This window comes from Ornithorhynchus anatinus, chromosome 8 (genome assembly GCF_004115215.2).
Source record: "Ornithorhynchus anatinus isolate Pmale09 chromosome 8, mOrnAna1.pri.v4, whole genome shotgun sequence".
Taxonomy (NCBI): Eukaryota; Metazoa; Chordata; class Mammalia; order Monotremata; family Ornithorhynchidae; genus Ornithorhynchus; species Ornithorhynchus anatinus.
This window is the reverse complement of record NC_041735.1, coordinates 8,579,600-8,594,665: the sequence shown is the minus strand read 5'-3', so window position 1 is coordinate 8,594,665 and position 15,066 is coordinate 8,579,600. Positions and strand designations below refer to the sequence as shown.

General features: G+C 45.7%; 1 long non-coding RNA gene across 2 annotated transcripts in view; it reads left to right on the top strand.

Annotated features, from left to right (window-relative positions):
• Nucleotides 1-7,321: 7,321 nt before the first annotated feature.
• Nucleotides 7,322-15,066, top strand: part of LOC103171049 — a 147,738-nt gene continuing 139,993 nt past the window's right edge. For both annotated transcript variants that reach the window (XR_486568.3, XR_005660294.1), the window contains exon 1: nucleotides 7,322-7,558. This is a non-coding gene — a long non-coding RNA (uncharacterized LOC103171049). The remainder of the gene's footprint in view (nucleotides 7,559-15,066) is intronic.

Here is a 15,066-nt window from a genome sequence, read left to right as displayed (position 1 = left end):
AAATACCATTATATTTGTATATATTCACCCTATTGTTTGGAATATTAAATAAGTTGGGCAAATACTCTTGTTGTTATTATCTAATGTTTTACCCATCCACCAGTAAATGTCCATGGGTGCTAACATTAAGAAGAGAGAAGCAGCGTGGCCTAGTGGATGGAACATGACACAGTATGAAGTGTCGAACACTGTACTAAACAGTGGCAAGATGCAAGATCGTCAGGTTGGACACAGTCCCTGTCCCACACGATGCTCACAATTTAAGGAGGAGAGCAAACTGGTATTGAATCCCCATTTTACAGATGAGGAGATGGAGGCATAGGAAACTGAAGGGAGTTGCCCAAGGTCACACAGCAGACCGGTGGCAGAACTGGGGTTAGAACCCAGCTCAGGGAGTCTCAGGCCTGTGCTCTTTCCAATGGGCAGTGCTGCCTTCCTGTGATACACTCCTGCCATCAATATAGAGGGACGATGATGCTAATTCTTTCAAGGATTCTTCTATATGGCCCCAGGAGGCTAAAAGGAGATCCTAAAGAATAATGTAAGGTGATGGACTCCTCACATCCCTCCTCTCAGGCAAGGGTAACTTTGTGTTCCTACCAAAACCAGTTTTCTGGGATGGTGAAAGACAACTTCCCCCTTTTTCTTTCTGTCTTCGCCTGGTCTTTCACCAGTAGAGTTCTTCTGAGGTAACTGTTTAACTCTAACCCTAAAGTAATCCTCTGTGCCTTATCAGCTCAAACACTTCAGAGTTCAGACCAAGGAGCCAAAGTCAATTTTTGCAGAGTCTTTTTCAAGGCAAAACCACAAACACCAGAAAGGGCCGTCAGAGGGGGTGGAACGGAACCAAGGGCAGGGATAGGAGTGGGAGACGGGAATGAGGCGGCCGGGTTGGAGAGATGTTTTTGGGCTCTGAGAGTGAACTTTAACCTTAAATCCTTTGTCAAGGGGTGAGTCCTCCCTTCCGTCATAAGAGCAGCATGACCTAGTGGAAAGAGCAGAGCCTGGGAGTCAGAGGACTTGGGTTCTAATCCCTTCTCTGCTGCGTGTCAGCTGTGAGACCTTGGTAAGTCATTTAACTTCTCTGTAGTTGTTCCCGCATCCGTAAAATGGAGATTATGCTTATGAGCCCCACGTAGGATATGGACTGTGTCCCACCTGATTAGCTTGTATCTACTCCAACATTTAGTGCAATGCCTGGCACACAGTGAGTACTAAACAAATCCTTCCATCCTTCCTGTCTCACAAGCCCATAACTTTGGCATTATCCTTGACTCCTCTCTGTCTCATTCAACCTGCTGATTCAATCCATCACTAAATCCTAACGTTCACGACACTGCTAAAACCCACCCTTTCCGCTCCATCCAAACTCCTTGCTGACCTCCTTGCCTCCCATCTCTCCTCACTCATCCATGCTTATCTGTGCTGCCCGGATCATTTTTCTACAAAAATGTTCAGGACGTGTTTCCCCACTCCTCAGGAACCTCCAGGGGTTGCCCATCCACCTCTGCAACCAACTCTTACCTTTGGGTTTTAAGCACTCAATCACCTTGCCCCCTCCTACCTCACCTCACTACTCTTCTACTACGACCCAGCCCACACACTTCACTCCTCTGCTGTTAACCTTCTCACTGTAGCTCGTTCTCATCTATCTCGCCGCTGACCTCTTGCCCACATCCTGCCTCTGGCCTGGAACGCCTTCCCTGCCTCATATCTGACAGACAATTACTCTTCCCCCCTCCCCAACCCTCAAAGTCTAATTGAAGGCCCATCTCTTCCAAGAGGCCTTCCCTGACTAAGCCCTCTTTTCCTTTTCTTCCATTTCCTTCTGCGTCACCCTGACTTGCTCCCTTTACTCACCCCCCGCCTCCCAGCCCCACTGCACTTACCTACGTATCTGTAACTTTATTTAGATCACTGTAAGTTGTTGTGGGCAGGGAATATGTCTGTTATACTGTTATATTGTAATAATAATTATGGTACTTGTTAAGTGCTTACTATATGCCAAGCACTGTTCTAAGTGCTGGGGTAGATACAAGTCATTCAGCTTGGACACCGTCCCTGTCCCACTTGGGGCTCACAATCTTAATCCCTATCTTACAGTTGAGGTAACTGAGTCTCAGGGAAGTTAAGTGACTTGCCCGAGGTCACACAAGACATGGGGCAGAGCTAGAATTAGAACCCAGATCCTTCTGACTCCTAAGTCCGTGCTCTATCCACCACTGTACTCTCCCAACCGCTTAATACGATGCCCTGCACACAGTATGCTCTCAATGAATATGATTGACTGACAAACAAATATATATATATATATATATTTTAAAGGAGCAGATATCTGAAAGACTGTCATCTCCCAGCAGTCTGATACAGAGCAGTTCCACCCATTCCTCTGGGTTTGGGACAGGGCAAATCCACCAGTGGTATTTATTGAGCACTTACCATATGCAGAGAGCACTGTCCTGAGTACTTGAGAGAGTACAGTACAACAGAATTAGACATTAAGTGTTTACTATGTGCTTACTATGTACTATGTTTCCTTCTCATAACCAGTTTACAAGTTAGACTGATATTCTCTTCGGGGGGTGTCCAAACAAGTCCTGGAAAACCCCCGAAACCCCACTGGAGGACAAATTTGGTATGAGTCTCATCTACATAACGGAAACTTTAACCCTAGAGCTGACCGTTCTGCCTTCCTCACGTCAGGTATGACTTGGAAGTAAGAAGCGAGGACACTCCGGAGGTCCCAGGTTTTAGTGCAATGCCTGGCACATAGTAAGCACTTAACAAATACTATAACTATTATTAATCATGATTATTATCGAGCATTTATTATGTGCAGAGCACAAGAGTTGATACACATTCCTGCCCACAACAAGCTACTCTTTGCTCTCTTCCGGGACTACTAAGTGACTTTCTTATGCTCGTTCATCCTCTTCTCCACCTCTAAAGGAGGAATACTGGTATAGGGAGGTACAGAAAGAGAAAGCAATCATGCCTATTAATACAATTGTAATAATAATAATTGTGTTTTTTGTAAAGCACTTACTCTGTGGCAAGTACTGTATTAAGCACTGGGGTAAATACAAGATCATCAGGTCCAACATGGAGATCACAGTTTAAGTAGGAGGGAGAACAGATGTTGAATTCCCATTTTGCCAATGAGGGAACTGAGGCACAGAGAAGTTAAGTGGTTTGCCTGGGGTCACATAGAGTCAGGATTAGAATCCAGGTCCTCTGATTCCCAGGCCCATGCTCTCTTCAGAAGGTCAAACTGTTTTTCTGTACACTCCCAATTGCTTAGTAGAGTGCTCTGCACAGAATATGTGCTCGATAATGCGACTGATCGAAAGTAATCAACCAGCGGCAAAAATGGGACTCGAGTATGGGTCATATCAACCAGTGGTGTGTACTGAGTGCTAACTTTGTGCAGAGTACTATATTAAGTTCTTGGGAGAGAACAACCCACAGAAGACACGGTCCCACCCTCAAGGAGTTTATATCCTAATTGGAGGCAGGTAAGGACAAATTATTTATTCACAAATAGTGGGAGGAGGAGGTAGAACAAAGATGCAAAGGGAATAGCAACTCTACTATTGAACAAAGATCAATAGACTCGAACACACTTCCTAATGCCCAGTCCCCCAGACTACAGGGTTGTTTTTATTTTTGCCACCAAAGTTCATTTTTTTATCCATTCTGTGAGCATGATTTTTTTCTTTCAGAGTTCCACAGACAAAATTCAAACGTAGTTGTGCGTAAAGCCTAAAATTTTAACTATCTGGCTTCACTTTTATCAGCTAATCTGTGATTTCTCACTTGTCAATATAGATATTCTGATCTGTCTTCTGAATTTTTTTTTTAAGGATTTACTGTGTATAAAACACTATTCTAAGTACTGGTGTAGACAGAAGTTAATCAGGGAGGATAGAATCCCTGTCCCATTTGGAACTCACAGTATAGGAGGAGGAAAGGTATTTATTCCCCATTTTTCAGTTGAGGAAACTGAGATTCAGAGACATTAAGCAACTTGACCGATGTCACACAGCAGGCAAGTGGCAGATCTGGAATTTGAACCCAGGTCCTCTGACTTCCCATTAGGCCATTCTAATGCTCTCTGGCAACATCAGCATAACTTTCAATTTAAGTATCCTTTTAAGTTCTCTGAGATATGAATTCTATCTGGCATCAGCTCATTTCTATTTAATGGCTGTAACTATAGCTGTCCTCTGTTTTCTGAAGCTGACACTTCTGGTGGTGAGATCTTATCTGTGTATGTGAGGGTGGCTTGGCTTTAAAATTGCAAGGTCTTTGAGGGTGGTGATTGTATCTCACCTCTCTTACGTTCTCTCAAGTGCTCAGTACAGTGCACTGCACCCAGTAAGGACTCAGATACCATCGATTGAATGAAAAAGCCCGATGCATGTTAGACACTTCCTAGATATGCTAATGCGATGTATCCCATTCAAGACTGTCTCTGTTTTACAGTTTTCCTCAATGTCCTGATCTTTGCAAAACCTCTTTAGGATGTGGAAGCCTTTATCAGTGTCCTCCCCTCGGGTTGAGGTGCCTGAGACCCTCAAACTTCATTTGACCCTGTGGTTTATCTCTCATTTTATGTATTCTCAGCTGGAGAAGCAGTATGGCCTAGTGGAGAGAGCATGGGTCTGGGAGTCAGAGAACCTAGGTTCTAATCCCAGCTCTGCCACTTGTGTGCTATGTGATTTTGGGGCATGTCATGTAGCTTCTCTGGATCTCAGTTACCTCATCTATAAAATGAGGATGAAATCATGCTCCCTTCTCCACTGTGAGCCCCAGTTGGGACAGGGACTGTGTCCTACCTGATGACCTTTTAGTAATAATAATGTATTTGTTAAGGGCTTACTATGTGCCAAACACTGTTCTAAGCACTGGGGTAGATACAAGGTAATCATGTTGTCCCACATGGGGCTCACAGTCTTAATCCCCATTTTATAGAAATAAGTAACTGAGGCACAGAGAAGCTAAATGGCTTACCCAAGGTCAGACAGCAGACAAGTGACGGAACCGGGATCAGAACCCATGTCCTCTGACTCTCAAGGCCGCTCTCATTCCACTTGTACCTACCACAGTGCTTAGTACAGCGCTTGGCAAATAGTGAGCTCTTTGCAAGTCCCATAATTACTTATTTTGCCCTCCAAATATCCCCTTTTATTATTACTTCGTGGTGTGAAGTTGTCCTGTTGTCACCACCCTCCATCTTGCAATGTGCCTGAAGCCATGCTGGTCTTCTTGATTCTGCTGGCTCCCTATCTGCGTGTCTTTTAATAATGTTGGTATTTAAGTGCATACTATGTGCCAAGCACTGTTCTAAGCGCTGGGGTAGATACAAGGTAATCAGGTTGTCCTACATAGGGCTCACAGTCTTCATCCCCATTTTACAGTTGAGGTAACTGAGGCACAGAGAAGTTAAGCGATTTGCCCAAGATCACACAGTTGACATGCAGCAGAGCCGGAATTAAAACCCATGACCTCTGTCTCCAAAGCCTGGGCTCTTTCCACTGAGCCACGCTTGTCTTTTGGGTCAGGCACTGGCTTGGTGTCAGAAGGCTTATGTGGCAAAACCTTGATTGTATGATGGTTTTCAGGGTGAAACTGGTTCATAACGTGGTTATCTTCAGCAAACAGTACTGTACTGAATCTGCAAAGCAATTCATTAATATTTGTTTGTACACAAGTGCCTCAATTTTTTTATGGTATTTGTTGAGTGCTTACTCTGTACTGTGCCCTGAACTAAGCACTTGGGTAGATACAATTTAATCAGGTTGGCCACAGTCCCTGTCCAACACAGGGCTCATGGTATTAATACCCACTTTAAGATGAGGTAACTGAGGCACAAAGAAGTGAAGTAACTTGCCCAAGGTCACACAGCAGACAAGTGACAGAGCCGCGATTATAACCCAGGTCCTTCTGACTCCCAGGCCCGTGCCCTATCCACTAAGCCAAGCTGCTTCTCACAGTGATTTTACAGAATAGCCTGAGCTTCTTTCTCCAAGACTTTTGAGAATGCTTTTAACCTGCTGAGCTGCAAGAGTTTCCTGAGGGATCAGAAGCATATTGTGATTCCTGCTTTTAGATTCCCTTGTAGCATCCTCAAGTGCGATATCATTAGAATGGAATAATAATAATAATGATGGTATTTAAAGAGTTACTATGTGCCAAGCTCCGTTCTAAGTGCTGGAGTAGATATAAGCTAATCAGGTTGGACGTATTGTGATTCCTGCTTTTAGATTCCCTTGTAGCATCCTCAAGTGCGATATCATTAGAATGGAATAATAATAATAATGATGGTATTTAAGGAGTTTCTATGTGCCAAGCTCTGTTCTAAGTCTGGAGTCGATATAAACTGATCAGGTTGGACACTCCCACATGGGGCTCAAAGTCTTAATCTCCATTTTACAGATGAGATAACTGAGGCACAGAGAAGTGAAGTGACTTGCCCAAGGTCACGGAGCAGACATTAATAATAATAATAATGTTGGTATTTGTTAACCGCTTACTGTGTGCAGAGCACTGTTCTGGGAGCTGGGGTAGATACAGGGTAATCAGGCTGTCCCACTTGAGGCGCACAATCTTAATCCCCATTTTTCAGATGAGGTAACTGAGGCACAGAGAAGTTAAGTGACTTGCCCACAGTCACACAACCGACAAGTGGCAGAGCCAGGATTAGAGCCCAGGACCTTCTGATTCCCAGGCCTGGTGCTCCCTGGACTGGATTCACTACACCACTCCTGCTTCACTTGGACAGTGACAGAGAAAGGGCCAGACAGGGAACCTTCAACCTAACCTAACCATGGGGCAGTAGCCTAAAGATCTTGAGGAACCTGAAGCCCAGGCAGGTAAACTGACTTCCCCAAGGTCCCAAAGCAGGCAAATGGCAGAGCTGGGATTAGAACCAAGGTCTGTTGCCTCTCGGTTCTGTATTCGGTACGCTAGGAAAACTCAGAAAATGAATGATTCCATGATCTCCCGCATCCTAGGGAGAAGACAGAGTAATAATGATATTTGTTAAGCGCTTACTGTGTGCTTCTCAACTTGGAAGTAGCCTGTTGTATAAAAATCTTATCCTTGCTCTTCATCCCCTCCCCCTACCAGCAGCATAAATGGTCTATCACCACGTGACCCGAGAAGGCCTTTAACCTACAAGGAAACAATCACAAGGGGCCCAGATGAAGGGAGTGTTGAGATGCTTTTTGTTTCTGAATCTTTTGCTGTGCCCTCATCAGACCCCATAGAGTTAAACAGACACACAACAAAACACATTTTGCTGAGTGTCCCCTCTGGAAACTCCCAGGGTTATTGGCAGGGAGTTTGGCATGGAGAAGGTCAGTGACAGCTCTAAGATCCATGAGGAGAGTTTGGTAACTGAGGCTGGAGCTCTTCCAACCCGTGAATGTGTGCGATGGCCAAGAATTCCGCCATGGGCCGGGGCCGGGGGAGGAGCTATCCTGAGGACAGAGTGCTTTCTTAATTTCCGAAAGAGCCCAAGGATTCAAGTCCCAACTCAGACGGCTGCCTCAAGGTAAACTTGGGCCCTTTCCCACTGCTTAATTTAGAAATCTATTCCACTTCTTCCCTTTGTGCCTATCCAGATGAATTGAACGTGGCAGGCTGAAATCTTCAAAGAACGGCTATTGTGATGTAAATAATACAACTGCATTTCTCTTTCCGATTTCATCCCAAACACTAAGAACGGCAACACAGATTGATCCTTGCTGATGGAAACAACAGAAGGGATAAAGAAAATGACTGAGTAAACACAGAAGTTACACACGTCTCGAGCAAATGTTTGAGAAGCAGTATGACCTAGTGGCTAGAGCACGGGCCTGGGAGTCGGAAGGAGCTGGATTCTAATTCCGGCTCTGCCATTCGCCGGCTGTGTGACCTTGGGCAAGTCACTTCGCTTCTCTGCGCCTCAGTTCCCTCATCCGCCAAATGGGGACTAAGACTGAGCCCCCCATGTGGGACAGGGACTGTGTCCAACCTGATTGTTTTGTATCTACCCCAGTATTTAGAACAATGCCTGGCAAATAGTAAGCACTTAACAGATACCATTATTATTATTATTTTATCTTCTCCCTGGGATGGGGAGGCTCATGGAATCACTAATTTTCTGAGGTTTTTTTAAAAAAACTTGGTGTAATACAGTTGTTTATTTCCAGACAGGCTATGACTGGGTTATTCTTGGAATCTGAGTGAGCACAGTGTGATGAAACATGTGGTAAGGACAGAGACAATCTGCTTCAATCCTCGGTAATAGCGTATTCTAAAAGCCCTGCCCGCTGTGTGTAGTCTTAAAAGTGGAAAGAAGCCCCTGGGTCAAATTGGATTGGTTACAGGATAAAGTTGGTCCCTTCAAAGGCAGTCTTCTTTGCATCCTAGGAGGCTCTTAGCAACTGCCGGCTTGGCATGGTAGATTGGTGATGCAACAGGTTAGAGAGTCAGCCAGCACCTAGGGTTATCTTGCATTAATAATAATTTCGGTATTTAAGCACTTACGGCCAAACACTGTAATAAGCACTGGGTTAGATATAGAGGAATCAGGTGGGACACGGTCCCCGTGCCCCATGGGGCTCCCAGTCTTAATCCCCATTTTACAGATGAGGTAAATGAGGCACGGTAAAGTAACTTGCCCAAGATCACACAGCAGAATCATGGCTGAGCTGGGATTAGAACCCATGTCCTCTGATTCCCAGACCAGTGCTCTTTCCACCAGACCGTAAATATGGGCTTCAACTTCTCCCTGGGATACAGCCTCGTGCCCAGCTAGAATAATGTTGAATGCAGCAAGTCTTTCATTCCCCCTTGGGACAGATTAGAAGCTCAAGAAGCAGTGTGGCCTAGTGGGTAGTGGAGGGAGAACAGGCCTGGGGCTCAGAAGGATCCAGGTTCTAAGCCCAGTTCTACCACTTGTCTGCTGCATGACCTTGGGCAAGTCACTTCAGTTCTCTGTACCTCAGTTCCCTCATCTGAAAAATGGGGATTGATGTGAGCCCCATGTGAGGCAGACTCTGTCCAACCTAACAACCTTATATCTACCCCAGTGCTTAGTACAGTGCCTGGATCATAGTAAGCATTTAACAAATACCATTAAAAAAAAAAAGCAGAACCCTCGGGACTCTCCGGGCAGCAATAATGACCCCCACCCACCCTCCCTCATAAAGGCCTTCTCAGGAACTGAGGGTGGGCAGAGGGGAAGAGAATTTTGTGTTTGTCCGCAGACAGATTAATTTAGCATCCACCATCATTCTGTCTTGGCATAGCCGTCCTGCAGAAACATGATGAAATCACCGCACCTATTCCAAAACTGTTGACTTCCACCCCCCACAAAGAACAGAGATGGCTAGGTGAAAGAGACTCAGTGACATGACATAACACCTTAGATTTATATAACGCCTTTCATCTGAGGATATCAAAGAAATTCAGTAACATTAACTAATTATTCCTCCCACCTGCCTTGAGAGGCAAGCAATTGACAGGTATTATTAACCCCATTACACTGATGGGGAAACCAAGGCACAGAGAGGTGAAAGGCTAGTGCTTAGGTCACAGGGAGAATTATGGGAGACTTGGGAATCAATGCATAACTCTTGTTTTTTGGGGTGTTCTGTGGGCTTTTTTGGTGAAATCCAACGTTCTCTATTACATCACGCCATCTTTTTTTTGACTACGTCTCTTGGGATAGATTCTTCATTCTCACTATTTCTTAGACTCAATCCTCTCTTGTTGAGAACAGAAAGTGACTTCCTAGGGAGGGCTTGAAATTTAAGGAAACCCCATCATTCTTTGTTGAAGAGGGCCATTTGATTACTTTTCCGTCACCTTAAATGGGCCAGCTCATTCTTTTTCTCCCTTCCCACAGAAATGTACTTTAGTGATCACCTGGAATGTTCTGTAGAATTGTTACTTTGGGTTGGAAGTACCTAGGCCAAGCACGTCTAATTCCATACCAAAGCAACTGGGAAGAGGTTTTAATCGAAGGCCGTGAACCTCACACTCTTCAACGATTTAATCCCCCTTCCCTCCCCACCTCAGATCTAAGATGGATTTTCTCTTGGCAGTCATTGTGTTACTAAGTCTTTTGGTGTTTCTGATCTATCTTCCCAGTTGAAACTTAACTGTAAAGGAGTTATTGTTTCATCTCCCCTATTTCAGTCCTTGACTGTTCAGCTATGATACTGCCTCTGAAGAAATGCCGAGTACGCAGGGATTGTGTCTTTCAACTGTACTGTACTCTCCCAAGTGCTTAGTACAGTGCTCTGCTCCCAGTGCTCAATAAATTCCACTGATGGATTCATTCATTCATTCAATAGTATTTATTGAGCGCTTACTATGTTCAGAGCACTGTACTAAGCGCTTGGAATGTACAATTTGGCAACAGATAGAGACAATCCCTGCCCAATGACGGGTTCACAGTCGAATCGGGGGAGACAGACGGCAGAGCAAAACAGAACGAAACAAAAACAAGACATTATCACGATAAATAGAATCAAGGGGATGTACACCTCATTAACAAAATAAATAGGGTAATAAAAAATATATACAAATGAGCACAGTGCTGAGGGGAGGGGAAGGGGGAGGAGCAGAGGGAAAGGGGGGCTTAGCTGAGGGGAGATGAAGGGGAAAGGGGGAAGAGCAGAGGGTGGAGGGGGAGCAGTGGGAAAAGGGGGTAGCTCAGTCTGGGAAGGCCTCTTGGAGGAGGTGAGCTCTCAGTAGGGCATTGATTCCAGACTCAAGAAGAATATGGAGATGTAAAGTCATTCCCTTGAGAAGTATTGTGGTAAAGTGGATAGACCGTGGTTCTGGGATTCCAAAGAGCCTGAATTCTAATCCTAGAATTCAGTACAGTGCTCTGCCACTTATCTGCTGTGAGACCTTGGGCCAGTCACTACACTTCTCTGGGCCTCAGTCGCCTCATCTGTAAAATGAGGATTAAGACTTGTGAGTCCCAGGTGGGGACATGGACTGCGTTCAACCTCATTAGCTTGTATCTACCTCAGTGCTTAGTACAGTGCCTGGCACATAGTAAGAACTTAGCAAATGCCATTTTTTTTTTAAAGATACAAGTCCCAAACCAGGACAATCGGTTCCTGTTGGTGTCTTATTAAACTGGAAACTGGACCATTTATCAGTCCTAAGCAACTTAACTCTCACTTCCTAAGCGCATCTGGTACGTGCAGGAGCTGAGACTCGACGTTTTAGGGAGAAAACTTCCCCAGATGGAATTATGTCCAGACGGCACTACTGGAGGCCATAAAAGGACCTGGGTTTGCAGGAGGATGCACCAGGGAACGTCACCGTCTCCTGATCTGTCTCCCCCGTGGAACATCCGTGTCACAGAGAATGGAGGAAGCGGAGACCATGTCAAATGGCTCCAGGAGCAAGATGGGGTTGGGCCATTTCAGACACGGCACTGCAGACCTTTGCTGATTTATCCAAAAAATATCCTCCAGGGCTTCCAGGAGTGTGAAGCTGATAGTGAAGGGGCCACGGGAGAGTGAGTCACAGTCCAGTCTTCAGAGCTGAAGACTGGGGAGGATGGAGCACCGCGACATGTTTATTCTTGGATTGGGAAACAACTGGAATGTTCCACCCTCCAGAAAGGAGCATTAGTGAGTTTTAGTAGACATGGTACAGAGAAGCAGCTTAGTCTAGAATCAAGAGCACGGGCCTGGGAGTCAAAGGACCTGGCTTCTAATCCCTGCTCCACCACGTGCCTGTGCTATGAACTTGAGCAAGCCTCTTCACTTCTCTGTCCCTCAGTTTCCTCATCTGTGAAATGGGGATTCAATTCCTGTCTCCCCCCTTAGACTGTGAGCTCCATGTGGGACCTGATGATCTTGTTTCTACCCCAGTGCTTAGTAGAGTGTTTGGCACACAGTAAGCATTGAACATAAACCACAGTCAATTAACAAAGAATGTTCTTGGGCTTCCCAGCCAACCACAGACTTGTCCTAACATCCACTTCGCCTACCCCGATGAAGTCGACAACAGGGTCAAGTTAGGCATTTGTTCCAACACCTGCGCCAATGGGGCCCTTGTTTGGTTCCCAAAACTCTGGGAACCTGGAGCAGACAGGGGCAAACTTATGAGGAAGCGAAGACTCAGACAACTGTTCAAACATCCAATACATCTACCCATTAAACAAATAAAGAAAGTATTTATGTTATGCACCATTATTCGTGTGGGATAGTCATGAAGAATGAAAAAGGAACTATGTGAATTGCCTGCTCTGAGTGGAAAAGAAATCACACTTCTATAACCCTTTCTCTCTTCCCCCTCGCTCCTTTCTGTCTCTCCCCTTGCTCCTTTTCTCCATTTTTCTGTTTCCCTCTTCTCTTTCTGCCCCTCTCTGTGACTTTCTTTCCCCTGTCCCAGCTTGAGTTCCAGGAAACTCTGGTCTCCTTATCCTGAGAACCAAGATCCACAAAGGGAAAAGGCCTGGTTTAATGGAAAAGCATGGGGACCAGATTACCTGCCTGGATCTTGAGCAAGTCACATAACTTCCCTGCTTCAGTTTCCTCATCTGAAGACCCTTTAGACTGTAAACTCGTTTTGGGCAGGAAAATGTCTACCAAATCACTTATGTTGTACTCTTCTAAGTGCTTAGTACAGTGCTCTGTACACAGTAAGCTCTCCATGATCACTGATTCATCTGCAGAACGGGGATTCACTGCATGTTTTCCTTCTTGATCTAAGAGGGACAGGATCTGTCTGACATGATTATCCTGTATCTACCCCAAGGTACCACCACTGTTATCATTAGCTGGATTAGAGCTGAGAAGCCTGCACTCTGGATGTTTTAAAATGACACTTGCTTAGCACTTACTATGTGCCAGGCACTGTATTAGGTGCTGGGTTAGATACAAGCTAATGAGGTTACAAAGTCCATGTTTCCCCATGGGGCTCCTGTCTTAATCCCACTGTACAGGTGAGATAACTGAGGCACAAAGAAGGAAGTGACTTGCCCAAGGTCACACAGCAAACAAGTGGTGGAGCTGGAATCAGAACCCAGGTTCTCCTGACTCCTAGAGCCATGCTCTATAATAATAATAATAATAGCATTTGTAAAGTGCTTACTATGTGCAAAGCACTGTTCTAAACTGGGGGGGACACAAAGTGATCAGGTTGCCCCACGTGGGGCTCACAGTTTAAATCCCCATTTTACAGATGAGGTAACTGAGGCCCAGAGAAGTTAAGTGACTTGCCCAAGGTCACACAGCAGATAAGAGGCGGAGCCAGGATTAGAACCCATAACCGCTGACTCCCAAGCCCGCGCTCTTGTCACTAGGCCATACTCCTTCTCTGCTCTATCCACTAGGCCTTGCTGCTTCGTTGGGTGTTTCCCTTTGGCCACTTCTGAATCTCTAGTGAAGTGCCAGAGATTCAGGGCATTCCTGGAAGGTGGCTGACCACTGCTGTTTGGAAAGACTAGGAGGATGGTGTGCGTGTGTTGGGGGTGCAGGGGTGCGTTTGTGTATGTGTGTGCGCGCTATTGATGCCTGTCTACTTGTTTTGTTTTGTTGTCCGTCTCCCCCCCATCTAGACTGTCAGCTTGTTGTTGGGCAGGGATTGTCTCTATCTGTTGCTGAATTGTACTTTCCAAGCGCTTAGTACAGCGCAGCGTGGCTCAGTGGAAAGAGCATGGGCTTTGGAGTCAGGGCTCATGAGTTCGAATCCCAGCTCTGCCACTTGTCGGCTGTGTGACTGTGGGCAAGTCACTTAACTTCTCTGTGCCTCAGTTCTCTCATCTGTAAAATGGGGATTAAGACTGTGAGCCCCACGTGGACAACCTGATTCCCCTATGTCTACCCCAGCGCTTAGAACAGTGCTCGGCACATAGTAAGCGCTTAACAAATACCAACATTATTATTATTATTATTACAGCGCTGTGCACACAATAAGCGCTCAATAACTACGAATGAATGAGTGCGTGTGTGCGCGTGCACTCACACACGTTACCTTAAGAGCTCCTAGCTAAGGAGAGGCCAGGACAGTGCTCTGCATACAGTAAGTGCTCAATAAATACGATCGAATGAATCAGTGAAGGGTATTCATTGTGTGCTTATCGTGAACAGAGCACTGTATTAAGCTTTTGGGAGAGTACAATGTAGTAGACGCTGAGCCCCACTTCTCCTCATCTCCCAGTCCCTTCTGTGTCACCCCGACTTGCTTCCTTTGCTCTTCTCCCTGCCCCACCCTCCTCATCCCAGCCCCACAGCACTTATGTACGTATCTCTAATTTTATTTATCTAAATGTGTGTCTCTCCCCACCCCACCACAGACTGTAAGCTCATTGTGTGCAGGGAATATCACTGTTTATTGTTGTTGTATTGTACTTTCCCAAGCACTCAGTAAAGTGCTCAGCTCACAGTAAGTACTCAAGTATGATTGAATTAATGCACGTTTCCTGTCCACAGTGAACTTAATCTAGAGGGGAAGACAAGACAGACATTAATATAAATTAGTTAGGGAAATGTACACAGGAGCTGAGGGAGGGGTGAATAAAGTGAGCAAGTGGAAGGGCGATGCAGGAGGGAGTGGGAGAAGAGATGAGGAGGGCCAGATCAGTTCCTGATGCCCGCTCTTGGGGCTGTTTATCAGAAGCTTGTTTTCAATAAGAGAAACCAGAACTCTCCTCCCTCGGCCATCTCTGCGACCTGCGTAGCCTAGTGCGGATTGAGTTCTTCGGAGATCATGCCTTGGTGGTTTTCCGTAGATGCAGGTAGATAGACACCGAAGCAGGGCCGGGACACGAACGTCTTGCCCTTTTCGGTAACTGTGCTGTGTACCAGCCTGCCCTACGCAAGGGGAAGCTGGGGAATTGACAGCTCACATCTCGCACATGCTAATTTCAAACCACATCAATCGTATCTATTGAGTGCTTACTGTGTGCAGAGAACACTCACTAAAGTACTTGCGAGAGTACACATGACAGAGATGGTAGACGAGTTCTCTGCCCACAAGGAGCGTACTGTCTAGAGGGAATTCCCAGAACACCCAGCTGTGTACACTGGGGACGTACTGTTT